The sequence below is a fragment of the Squalius cephalus genome (genome assembly GCF_949319135.1).
Source record: "Squalius cephalus genome assembly, chromosome: 11".
Classification (NCBI taxonomy): domain Eukaryota; kingdom Metazoa; phylum Chordata; class Actinopteri; order Cypriniformes; family Leuciscidae; genus Squalius; species Squalius cephalus.
In genome coordinates this window covers 9,247,784-9,261,651 of record NC_137132.1, presented here as the reverse complement: position 1 = coordinate 9,261,651, position 13,868 = coordinate 9,247,784, and the positions used below count along the sequence as shown (strand labels likewise).

The following is a 13,868-nucleotide window of genomic DNA, read 5'->3' as shown; positions in this document are numbered from 1 at the left end:
TTCATGTTTTCGCTATGTGTGTAATTTACGTTGTAGAACAAAATGTCAAAATATAGTCAAGTTATGTTTACCACAGACTTTATTTTACACATAAATTAAAAAAAAACATTATAAAACCCCATAGGAAAATCTCGAAGGAACCAGCGGGCAAATTAGTCTTCCGGGTTATGACGTTACTCTATGGTTGCTGTAAGCTAGTTCCTCCGAAACCCTCCACCTCCCCCAGCTCCACCTGCCTAAATCTGCTACAGGATTCATGTATGTCTATTCTGCAGCAGCAGCAGCATAACAGATCTAGTTCGCCAAGACCAAATGCATTAGCATTAGCTATGTTTCCAATTTGACTTATGTGCAAAATGGGAATATTACATAAAACATTTGCAAATAACCGTTTCCATCCAGTGAGTCGAAGAGAACAAAATCGTTACTTTCTGATAAACTGGATCTGTGCTAAATAAATATAATAAGAAAAATTTAAGTTGCAGCAGGAGAAGCAACTGTATATAATAATTTTCATATAAAATAAATTACTTGCACCTCAGAGCACGCAGAGGAAACATGATCATGCTATCTTGCTTTCGGATGCATGCTGTTTGGGAACACAGTCGTGTAAGAAAGTTCTGGTAGGTAATTATACCGAACCACTTTGACGACAGACTTTGTTCAGGTAAGTCCAGTTATGCCATCCCATCGCACAAAATCACATGAGTTTTTTTATGCACATCAAGGAATTTATTCTGTAAATTTGGTTTTTAGTTTATGTGCATGTTTGTTTAATTTTTACTCAATTGACCACACGAGTTTATGCACATTTATGTATGGGCATCTTGCTGTTTCCATCCAGCGTTCTTTAATGCGATACCCCAAAATGTGCATAAAAATTGGTGGATGGAAACATAGCTATTGTCATTTTTCATTAACATGCCTTAACTATTTAGAGAGTTGTCATAATTGAAATGTAGTTAGTATAAACGGAGCAATTCCAATAGGGTCCTCACACCATTGGTGCTCGGGCCCTCATTAGTATTATCTAACAAAATCAAGTAAACATCTTGAGGGTTTAAGACAATTTGGAGGTTATCCTAGCTTTAGGAGGTTTTTAAAAAACATTTTAAGAAGTTTTCTAGGAATTAGTCCACATGAGCACCACATCTCAACTAATGCACCACAGCTCTGACTAATGGCTCTAAAATTGAGGATTTTTTTTTTTTTTTTTTTTGCAGTACCTCCATAATTTAGCATCTGTTCTCTAAATGTAACTTTATAAATCTCTTTCCATTGTCATTAAAGGGGTCTACATTCAGAGACAGGCTTTTAAGCCTGTAAAGCCTCAATGATCTTATAATGGCTCCAATTTCCTCAATAAGTCCTGGAAATAAGCTTAAATAATTGGCAAGCTCACATAATACTCACTTGCTAAAAAAAACACCTTGTAAGATCTACGGCCGACATACTTCAGACAGACGGGCCGTATAGTAGGTGTTTTTCCAGACACCTGAGTGGAAGCGTACATTCAAGTTTGTGACAGTGAATTAAGCTCCGGCGACAAAAGCTGAAATCTAAGACTCATTCAAGGAGATTGTGATTAGTTTCCAGTGACTTATGTGAATCATCACAGAAATTGCTACATGTGTAGGGTAAAATGCGGCACACAATGGACGCACTGTTTCTCTCAGCACAAGAGAGGTAACATGAACCTCCATCCTCTCTGGAGAGAGGCTCAAGTGCACATATTAAGGCCTCCTCCTTTCACACGAAGCCCCCTCTCCAAAGACCACTTCAAGAGCAGATTCTGCCTGGTATGAACAATGAGATCCTCCAGCAAGAACAAGGGAAAAGCCACTATTGAGAGGCAACATTAGGCAGGCCTTTCAGGGAGGAGAAAATAAATCAATATCATACAAAGATGTTCATTAGCGGTGTCTGCTAAGGCAAGAATCACTTTTGATCATATTTAGGGTCAGGGACTGAACAACCTCCTGACCTTAAGCATTAAACTTTGGCACATGGGTCAATGACAAACAAGAGTGTTCAAAACGAAGAAAAGGGAAAAAGATCTAGTTTAAAACACACATGCCATGTTCTTAGAAATATAATCTTAATTGTTTCTATTTTTTCTTTATCAAGACAGTTGTATCATCCTGATTTTTACTTTATAACCCCCTAAATGTATCAAAATGTATTTTTATTCAGAAATACTCATCACAGTTAAGTTGTCATGTCTTTGTACATGTGCATTTTTAAGTATTTCCAAAAATTAATAGATCTGGACAAAAAAAAAAAAAATCACATCATGTCATGTAACACTGGCTCTGTTAGTACTAAAAATCATCTTTGGAAGAGTAAAACATCTTTTCAGAATCTAGTTTAAAACACACATGTGCCAAGTTTTTAGAAATGTAATCTTTGCATTTCTTCTGAAAATAAAAATATGAACTAAAAAGTCCTCATTATGATATCAATACAGTTGCATAATCACCCTGATTTTGCTTTATGTCCGCCGAAAAAATTAAATAAAAATATTGTATTTCAGAAATTGTAAAAAACTCAGAGAGTTGCCAAACCATTATATATATGAATTGCATTTTTATGCATTTCTGAAAAATTAATAGATCAGAAAAATATATGAACGTTATGTCTTTGCACCATTAACTCTATATGATTTTGGAAGAAAAGTAAACAAAACAAAAAAAAACCTTATACATCCAGTTTAAAACACGTGTGCCAAGTTCTTAAAAAATGTAATCTTTGTATTGTTCCTGAAAAAATAGTTTTTTCCTGTTAGCTTAAGAAAATTAACTATTAATACAGTTTTGTTTAAGAATTAAATCTTTTTCTTCACCCTGATATTACTTTATGTAACCGCCCCCCCCAGAATTAATTTTAATTCACAAGTTAAAAAAATGCCCACCATACTGTAGCTGAGCTGTCAAGGCATTGAATAAAATGCATTATGTATTTATGCAAATAAATAATGGATCCAGTCATTGACCCACCATTCGTGCTAAAAATCACACAGACATTGGGAGGACTGGTCCCTTCTTAGAAACCAACTAGCAAAATTCAACCGCAGTGATGTTCTGGCATCCACCCACATATGGACATGGAGGATTTTCTGTGAGAATGTAAAACCTGTATCTAAACATCACCACAAAGGTGAGTCAAGGCAGGGGGCGGCGACCCCGCAGGATTGTGGGAGGCAGAAGTTTTAGTCTCCTGGGGGTCGAAAAGCCGAGTGTTGACTGCCATCAAAACACAACGGTGCGAAGATTCATTCATCACCTAACTATTCAACCAATTGGCCAACAAAGAAAAACATTTGGTATTAAACATCCATGTGAATCTCTTTCTTTCCCGAGATGAGTAATAAGGTCATTTTCAGGCCATGAGGTGCATTAGCATTGCTCAAACAAAACAGACAATGCCACAGTATACAAGGATAAATGAAGAAACCTCAAGTCTGACCTCACTCTGGCACAGTACTGCTGCTGATGGCAAATAGCCAGTAATTGATTAATTACCCAGCGTTCAAAGCAGACGTTGCGTTCGCATGTCAGCCAAAGCAAACCCATCATTTGTTTTACCATTTCAACATTTCAATTGCTATTTTTCAAATCGACTTCAGCTTTCAACTGCCGTGGGTGATCTGCATTTGTGGGACTTTTCTATGGGGAACAAATAACTTCCCAGAGGTAAATTGTATTGCTCAGAGGTTTCTCTTTCAAATCTCATGAGATTTCACTGAATTTTTCAGTTAGGTTTCATCTATGCACCTTTTTATCTGAAAATTCATTCTTCTGGTATAAAAAACCCAACAACAATAAGCTAATAATTAGTTCCTTGTTCTCGCCAATGAACATAAATGGCCAATATTACAAAACCAATTTTTATGCTATAAATGAATTTAGGCATCACCACATCATAATGTCCTGCATAAAAAAATAGATATTTATTTTGAGATTCGCTAAAGATTTCATTAAAAAGTGTTATTAAACTGTCAAGTTTTTAAAAGATTCATTTTAAGTGAGCAATAGATCAAGTCAAAGGTAATCTAAGTGTAAAAAATAAGTGAAATCAACACGTAAAAATGGGGAAAATGAGCATCAACTAATGATTATAAATACAGATAAGGTAGCAACAAAATATTTACATTTATGCATTTGGCAGATGCTTTTTTACAAAAGCGACTGACATTGTATCTAGGGGCATGTTTTTTGAAACTTTTTATCTCACAATTCTGACTTTCTTACACAGAATCGCGTGATATAAAGTTGCAATTGTGTGTTATAAAGTCAGAATTGTGTGATATAAAGTAGCAATTGCGAGTTATAAAATCAGAATTGTGGGATATAAACTCGCAATTGCGAGAAATAAACTCGAAATTCTGACTTTTTTTCTCAGAATTGCATGTTTATATCTCGCAACTTTATAACACGGAATTGTGTGATATAAAGTCAGAATTGCATGATATGAAGTCACAATTGTGTATTATAAATTCAGAATTGTGAGATATAAACAATTATTTTTTGGACTTTTGGACTTTATACCTCACAATTGCGAGTTTATATCTCACAATTCTGAGAAAAAATGTCAGAATTGTGAGATATAAACTCACAATTTTGTGTCATAAAGTCAGAATTGGTTGAAAAAAAGTCAGAATTGCGAGTTTGTCTCGCAATTCTGACTTTACAACACGCAATTCTGACTTAACACGCAATTCTGAGAAATAAAGTCAGAATTGAGAGATGTAAACTCGCAATTGTGAGAAAAACTCGCAATTATCTTTTAAAAAATGTTATTCTGTGGCAGAAACAAGCTTCCATAGAAACCTACAATCTCCATATTTCGTAATTTTTTTCATAAATCGTTACTATTGGTCACTCTTTACGTCTGTCTGTGGTTTTTGCAATTATTTAACCAATGAAAAGTATTAAAAAGAGCTTGTGACTAAACCTCGTAACTCCATTGGATCCTTAAGCTGTCGGTAGAACCTAAATGAAGAACTTAGTAAAACCTAGTAATGCTTAAATGGATCGCCGCACACATTTTGGAGCATCTCTGCTTGTTTGCTATGCAAGGGTAAATTAAAAACTGGTTGCTTGAATAAGTACAGCATTTTCCTAGCATTTGTGGTTGAGTCATAGCCAGTACTGTCATAAATAGCCTGTGCGTAGCACTTCATCTTTTAATAAAATGAGATTTGGCCAAATGACAGAAAAACTGAGCACCCACATAGCTACAGTAAACTTTATAACCTGTAAGTTGATGAAAACATAATGCGATGCACTTACTGTCTCAGATGCGGCCGTTCTAATGACGGGCAAAACACACGTCTGAAATTCACTGGTCAAAAACTCTATCTGAGCTTGATTTTGGAGAAATGTTAATAATAAAAATGACCAATGCAAGTGTCTGACCATAAATCCCCAATATCAACTTTGACAACACAGTGTTTAATTATTAAAAAATAGTGTTCTTTCCAATTTCTTAAAAATAGCGGTTTTGCCTGACAGTGACAATTTATTAATATCTCGAGAGGAAACGTGAGCTTACTATGGTCTTTTTCTCAGTAGAAACATCTGAGAATCCAAAGACTTAAGCAAAAGTCCCCATGTAATCTCATTGCAGTCGAGGAGAAACAACAGATTTTCGTTCCTAGGGGTTTACAAGCAACGCTGCCTCTCTCATTTCTCTGGGAAAAATCTCAACTTTCCTAAATAGTTGCTTCTATGCAAAATATGGAATTGCCGTTTGATTTTTTCATTCTTGGCATAAAATTGCTTGGGCAGTCAGCATCCCAGATTGGAGGGAGTATACTGTACCTGGTGAAATTGCATGGGAATAGGTGCCCAGACTACGAAGTAGGATCTCTTGAAAGTCATTTGAATGTAAATGTGGCAGCTGTTGTTCCTGATCCCACTTTTAGAATACACAATGTCCAAGCCCACTGGAGTGAAGAAAAAGCTTTTCTTTCCCCCCAACACACAGAAAAGCTAGAGTCACATTTCATAAAAACACCCAGCTACACTTCACTTTTAAAAAGTAATGCCGCAAATCCCTGACAGCTGCGTTGCCATAACAAGAATGTGTCTCCTTCAATGAGAATTTCTCAAAGATTAACCAAGTTTCACTAAAGAGAAAAAGAGAGAGAAAAATCCCTCATTCAGCAACTCGCAGCCCTCATTCAGCAAATCTCAACTGCTCAGTTGACCAGTCACCGTTCAGTGATTCTGGAAATGAGGAGCGCTATGGATATTTTCTCCCCCTCTACCAACTTTCAAGTCCAATAAAAATGGTTATCTCGACAGGCTGCCGTTAGCCTTATGTACGATAAATCACAGCATGACAGACTGCAGCTTCAACTAAACATAATGCTGCAGGCAAGCAAATACACCCCCCTGCACCCTTTACGCTCATCATCGCCATTAATAGCGTTCATGTTGAGAAGGTGAACGGGAAGGCTGCGTTCGTAAAGCAAAGCTAATGCACCAACTGTCCCGAATGACAGTGATTTATAAGCCGTCTGAGAGGGACAAAGCAAAGCTCTGGTCGTTTTAGCGTGCGCAAATTAGCGGATTCCTCCCAAAACAAGTGACCGTGACAATGAGCTTGATTTACAGTAAGATGTTCTCTTCCTGTCAAAGCGTTTTAAACAAACAGAGGTGGGAAACAATGATGAATTGTTTTGATTGAGGCATTGCAGAGTCGCAAGCAAGACCTTTTTTAGTGCTAATTACCGGATGCCGCAGAATCTGTTAGTTGTTTGTCTTTGCAGGATTTCAGGAGAAGTGTTATTTCAGGCAATTATCACAATAAAAAAAAAATCAATACATTTTTTTTTTTTTTTTTTTAAGTAACTTTAGCTTAAATTTAAATTTAAGGCATTTTTATCTTTTTGAAGGGTATTTGAAGTGTATTGATAGAATTTTTGGGGACTTTTTAAAAACGTAAATATATTCTAAACATACATTTTAAATATAAATATAAATATATATATATTCTAATATTTCTTTGGTCATATTAGGCATCTTTCTTCTAATGTTAGTATGGGTTTTAGTTCACAAAGCTCTAAACTATTTTATATATGCAAGAAATTATGCCTGATGAAAAGATGCCTTAAATGTCTTATGTAAAAAAAAAAAAAAAGATTTATTATGCATGTCAAGTTATGCATTTTCTTTTAATCCAAGTATTGTATATTTTCAGTTCACAAAAGTCTTAACTGTTTTATAATATGAAATATGTAGAAATGCAAGAAATGTGCGAAATCTTTACAAATGCAGATAATGAAAATAAATAAATAAATAAATAAATATATATATACACACACACACACACACACACACACACATCTTAGCATAACATTTTGACTTTTGTCAAATTATCCATACATTATTATCCTACATTAAATAAACATACAGATAGATCAAAATAATGAATCCCAATTGCATTTCTTAAAGATTTCGCATTTATTAAAAAGTTTAGACTTCTGTAAACTGAAATCCAGGTAAAATACTTGCATTAAAAGAAAAATGGCTAAATTATTTGACAAAATATTTATTATGCAAAGAATGCATTTGTCACATTACGCATCTTTTCTAAAGATTTCGCATTTTTTCTTGCATCTCTAAGCATAAACCTTTCAAATTTTGTCAAATATCCATATATATATACACATTACGTACATCAAAAGAAATATGCCCAATTTGATACATTCTAGTTTGCATTTTTAAAGAAATAGGCATTTCATACAGCAGTATTTGAGTTATGTGCTTCTTTTGCATTGTCCTCACTGACTGCGAGCAAAAACAAACACACAAGGTAACATGCTATCACATTCACAAATTAGACATTTGATTCATTTGTGGGAAACAAAAATTAAAAATCCTTTAGGAGACAAATGACTCTCGCATTTATTTTTTAACAAACAATCTTACAAACTGACAAGTGGCCATTAGAACAAATTGGTGTTTATGGTTTAGGTGTAGCCATTGCTTTTAATCTCGGTGAATAACGGGGGTGGTGGTATTTACAGCGCTATAAACTGACACAATAAAGGCCTAATTGCATTAGCAGTCAGTGAGGGTCACACAGCTTTCACATTGATCTCAAATGGACTGAGCACATAGTAGGTCACCGCTATAATGCAGATCATTGATCCAATTTTGCGTATACGTTTATTCATAACCATCCCCCTGCACCACAATTATTACTTCTTTCCTTATTTTCCTTACTACCCAGCAGTGTACTTAACTTTAGCTTATGGAAACACTGCTATGCCGTGTTGTCATAAGGATCTGGCACAGTATTACAGTTCTGGTTACGTTCTTCATAATCTGATGTCAGACCTCGGCTTTCTGCTTCTGAAAACTAATGCCATGATGTGTCAAAAGCAAATGTGTCTATGTTGATACTTCTTGGTAGGATTGTTTATCCCTTTAAAGCTTCATTTCGAGCCTCTACTGGAGTTCAAACAGCTTACACACATAAACGTATTTTTTGAAGAAAATAAATAAGATTACAGGAGTAAGAAGATACCATTTCAGTCTTTCTAATTCAAAAATTCACATTAAATCAATTTGTTACTTGCTGTATCTTTGCATTTATCTGGGAAATTTACTAGCAATTGAAAACTGAAAGTGAAAATGGTTTCAAAGTAAAACCTACACCAATTTTGTTTCAGCGTACGCAACATTTTAACGCATATAAGAGGACAATGGCTGTTTAACAGAATTGCAAAAAATAATGACATTTGTCTTCAACAATGCACTCTTACGGCAACTCATAAGTTTTAAGTTTTGGCGACTTACTGGGGAATACATATGAATTTGTACGATCGTATTCATGTTTTCGTAAAATCTTACACCCCATTGATGGGTTAGGTTAAAGGCCCTTGAACACTGAGTCCGAAATTCGCATCCGAAATTTTCGCACGTTAAAAAATAAATACAACCTCACGTTATGTCAATCGCACTGTCTCCGAAACTTTCATCCGTCGTAAAAAAAATCCGGATCAGGTTCGATTTTCTGCACTTTACGCATCCGTAGCAAGCATTTTGAATGGTGTTTTGACAATTCACAGCCACCGAATCACGAATATTCACGAATATGAAAAAACGCATGCGAAAATTTCAAACTCAGTGTGCAAGGACCTTTAGAGGTGGACCTTCATGCTACTTTTTTCTAAACATACTACAGTTTTCGTACTTATTCAAACGAAATCCCCAACTTGTAAAAAATTTACGCTTTCTCATGAGATTTGGTTGGTTTTCAAACAGTTTTCCGCAAGAACACTCCTTATCTGTCATTGGTTGGGAAGATAGCCACGCCCCCTAAACTCACACCATTGGTTGAGCCAATGTTGCTTTATTAGGCAGGTTGCTAAAACAAATAGAGCAATACTTTGATAGTGCCAAAACATTTATATGTTGTTTTTTTACAAATGGGCTACAAATGGTTTATTTATTTGGTTGCCTCTGCATTTAATTACAATTACAAATGACCATTAACAATGCTAATACTAAGAAAAACTGACTAATCGTGATTCGTGGACTTGCAGGAACAATCCCAAAAGTAAGCAAATGACGTTTTCTTCTTACTATTGGTGTATTCGATTATATTTCTGAGCAGTGGTTGAGCAAGAAAAATGCCTCACTGCACAAGAGTCTTGTGAAGACCGTGATCAGATGTTTCTAGCACTACAGGTTTAAAGAGACCTGGCAGGGGTGCTATTCTGGGGCTCCTTAATAACAGGAAGGTGCAATGAGCAACACTTTACACACTGTGAGTCCACCTCACATTGATGTCTACACTCCTTCACAATAGCTCAGCTATGAAGCCTTATTACATGAGAGATTCAGCATCCCTACAGAAAGAAGACTCACTGGGGAGCGCAAGCAATTCATTGGTTTGATTCCATCATTGTTTCGTCTCATTGCAGTTCAAACTAGTCAGTAGTTTATGAAACCAAACCAAACCCACATGAAAGAGCTTGGACTATTAAAAAAATTAGCATTTTGGTGAATTCATTAGCAAAATATCAAAATTATGTAATGTTCTCCATCAAAAAGTCCACATACAAGTTAATTTTCATAAAGATCACTCTTGAGAAGTAAATTCACATTGCATAATGTAAAAAGAGAAATGATTTGAACAAGATATAAGAGAGAAGAAATTAGCCTGATGTTTTTCTTCGTTCTCTTTGTAAGGGCGAACAAAGGGAGAGTTGCCTGAGCTTTTCTTTTCATGGAAATCGCTCGCTTGTGTGGACCATCCCAGAGTCCTCATCAGCTTGGACCATGACAACCGGGAGAATACAGGGCCGTCCTCGAAAGGTCAAACCCATGGGGACCCACCAACTTCAGACTCATTTAGTACCGCTACACAACACCTCACGCCACACTACAGAACTCAGGGTCGCGCGGATTTAACCCCACGATGCTTGTTACCCTCAGCAGACACACACACACACACAAAAAAAAAAACACAGGCTTACAAAATGTTACATTAATTAATAACTAAATTTAAGCCATGATAATGTTTATAAGGTAACACTTTACAATCAGGTCTCATTTGTAAACCTTAATTAATGCATTAACAAACATTTATTTTACAGCATTTTATTAATCTTTGTTAATGATAGTTAATAAAATACAATTATTAATTGGTCATGTTATCTCATAGTGCATTAACTCATTTTAACAGGACTTTTGGGTTTAATCAATTTATTAGTAAAACATTGAAAATAAACTAATGTGAAATCAAAAATGTGTTAATTGTTAGTTCAATGTTAACTAATGTAGTTAAAGGGATAGTTCCCCCCAAAAATAAACATTTTGTAATTGATAAAAGATAAAAAAATAAAAGATTTTGTAAGAATTTTGTAAAGAACTAAATGTGTGAATTAAACTCACTGAGACTGTCGACAGTTTCTTTTCCATACATCATTTTATTATATCCATGTATGTGTTTATAATCAAATCATATAAAACAGTGAAATCGCCCTCAAACTCTTCTGTCTTGCCTGCACTGCACTCGAGACGGTGACGTGAGCGGAGTTCCACTGAAAGTCTTTTTTCCTATTGGTTGTCGCTCGCGAAAATCTCTTCTCATTTGCATAAAGTTGAAATTTCTGAACTTTTGCCGCGTGCGTCACTTGACACGCCCACCATTCTGTCACCAACGGTCACTGTCGCTCTTGTCGCCGGATGGGATCATGTCGCTTTGTTGCTGCGTGTCGCTGGCGGTGTGAACGGGGCTTTAATTGACAATCTATGCAACTACCATTCAAGCCCCAGAAATATAGTCAAGACATCTATTAAAGTAATCCAGTGGTTAAACCTCAGTTTTATGAAGTGACGCGAGTGAAAAACATAATTTACCACTTCATTTACAAAATATTAATCTCCACGATGCATGCATGTTGTTTTGACAAAAGCATTGGAAGTGGTAGTTGCGTAGCTGTCAATGGAGGAACATAAAGCTCTCAGATTTCATCAAACAGATCTTTATTTGTGTTCTGAAGATGAACGAAAGTCTTACGGGTTTGGAACGACATGAGGATGAGTAATTAATGACAGAATTTAAATGTTTGGGTGAACTAGCCTATCCCTTTAAGGTCTTCAGCTCTACTAAGTGCAGAGCCAATGGAGCTTTGCTTTGGATCCATTTTTGTTGGTAGAGAAAAAGCTACATATTTTGTTTAAAACATAAGCTACATGATATTACTAATGTTAAGTAATGAAACCTTGTTGTAAAGTGTTACTATATCCTGCTGATGATGAAAAACTGATTAAATGTTTATTTATCTGGTATTTTATCAAGCAGAGTAGCCCTCCAAAAAATGCGTCCTCTTAAGATGCACTTAAAAATGATCCAAAATATCAAACCAATTTTCTGAGAAATTCTGCACTTTAACCAAATGCTTCCTTGGTCCTTGTAATGGTCATTTTAGCCAGTTGTCTACTAGTTCACTTTAACTATGAATGTTTGACAACCACAGAGTGTCCAAATATACTTCAGTATACCATTTAAAAACAAATCAATTTCTTTTATTAAATATTTGTCTTGAAAGTGTGCTTGTGCCATCTTTCTTTAGAATAAATTTGGCTTGATGTTTTGTCTAATGCAATGCCATACCCCATTTTAAGTGCGTCCAAATATTTTTTGTGCATCTTTTATGTATATTGTATAACATCTCTTCTATCAATCTACTAACGTATCAATTTTTCAACAGCCCTGCTGTTATGAGGAATGGACATGTGTGCTACTGAATAAAAATATGTTTTAACATCTCAAAGCATTTTATTCTCTCCCTCCTCAAGCAGAATTAAAGTAAAAAAAAAGACAATTACAAAGAAACACAGGTTACCACAGCTGTAGTACTGTCAGTCCACGCATATTTTGCCAATATTTGACATTATTTCCATAAAATACATCAGCATTAGCCATGAATGCCCCTCACAACAAACCCTCAGAGCCCAAATAGGAGGGAGTTCGAGAGTAGGAGGTAAACCAAGAGCTGTAAATGCCCATTTGCTTTACAGGATCAATCTGGAAACTCAGTATCCCACTGCCAGCAAACAACGCTAACAAACCCACCCTAGAAAGTCAAACACTATCTTCTCGACATCCTTAAACTATAGTCATCCATCCATATTACACCCTTAAGTGAAGGATCATAGAGGAGTGAAACATGCAGCAGTAAGCAGGTACACCCTCGGCCCATTAATATGGGATGGGTGTTGAGTCTAAATGCTGGAAAATGCCCAAAATGCCCTAGTTAGAGAGAACAAACTTCTATGTAGAAGGATAGAAGGAGGCTTTAAATACACTGAGATATGAATCATTTATCCTTAAGCAATAATTCATGGTTTTACATGGAAAACAGAGTGCAGCCAAGCCCTCTTTACTTTACACTGCCCTTCCATGCTGCAAGTTTACAAGCTGCTCCATAATAAATAACAGGAGGCTGTGCGTAATAGTATCAAGCATCCTCGCGCACAGCCCAAACCAAAACGCTCCAGCTGTTTCTGCAACAACATGCACTTTTCTCTCTTGAACATGCATCTCACCATTGCTGAAGAACAAGGCGTCTATCTATCCAGCGGCTTGGAGGTTACGGTCGCTTTTCCGGAAGGTGTTATGCTCTTAATTTCGGTGTCTCATCATCATGATCTCCCGTTTGGAAAATGAATAGGAGGGAAAATGTCCAGGGCGCCGCATAGAGAGAGAGAGAGAGAGAGCGCGCGCGAGAGAGAGAGCAGTGCGCATGAATAAGACAAGCCGTGTGTTTGACTGCGGAGAGCTGGAGGGCGAATAGCGTCCGTGTGCTGTAGTGCTGTAGTGCTGAGTCCGTGAGCGCTTGCAGTGGAAAGCAGTGGAGCACAGGCTGGAGGCTGGAGGGAATGCCGAGGAATGACAAGCGGCTTCCACCATCCACAGTCGGCTCGTACCATGTGTGCGCACGGGAGGGGGGTGCGCGCGAGATCGCGAGCGCTTTTTACGCGGGCTAAAACCTGTAAAAATGACTACAATAAAACTGTGTTTGATAACACGCAAGATACCTTACCGCATACGGTAAATATCATGATGTATTTTAAAATGACTGTAAATTTTACTGTAAAATATTGGAAGTAAACCGTATAAATTCGATTAATTTACGGAGTTACGTTTAAAATGATGTTTTTTGTAAATACAAATCATGTATAGTTTATAAACAAAATTGTAATTTCCCCAAATCTCTGACCGATTGTGTGTGTGTTTGTGCTTTGACTAGTTTTTGTTCCCGTTTGTGGAGGACTCTTATTACACTATGTCACCTGTCTCAATACATTTTGCATTATGCCTATCAATCTTTTATTTATTTT

At 36.3% G+C, this 13,868-nt stretch overlaps 1 protein-coding gene across 9 annotated transcripts in view; it reads right to left on the bottom strand.

Annotated features, from left to right (window-relative positions):
- Positions 1–13,470, bottom strand: part of tenm4 (teneurin transmembrane protein 4) — a 245,647-nt gene extending 232,177 nt beyond the window's left edge. For all 9 annotated transcript variants that reach the window (XM_079885418.1, XM_079885420.1, XM_079885419.1 and 6 more), the window contains exon 1: positions 13,074–13,470. The gene's annotated coding sequence lies outside the window, so the exon portion shown is untranslated. The remainder of the gene's footprint in view (positions 1–13,073) is intronic.
- Between the last annotated feature and the right edge of the window lie 398 nt (positions 13,471–13,868).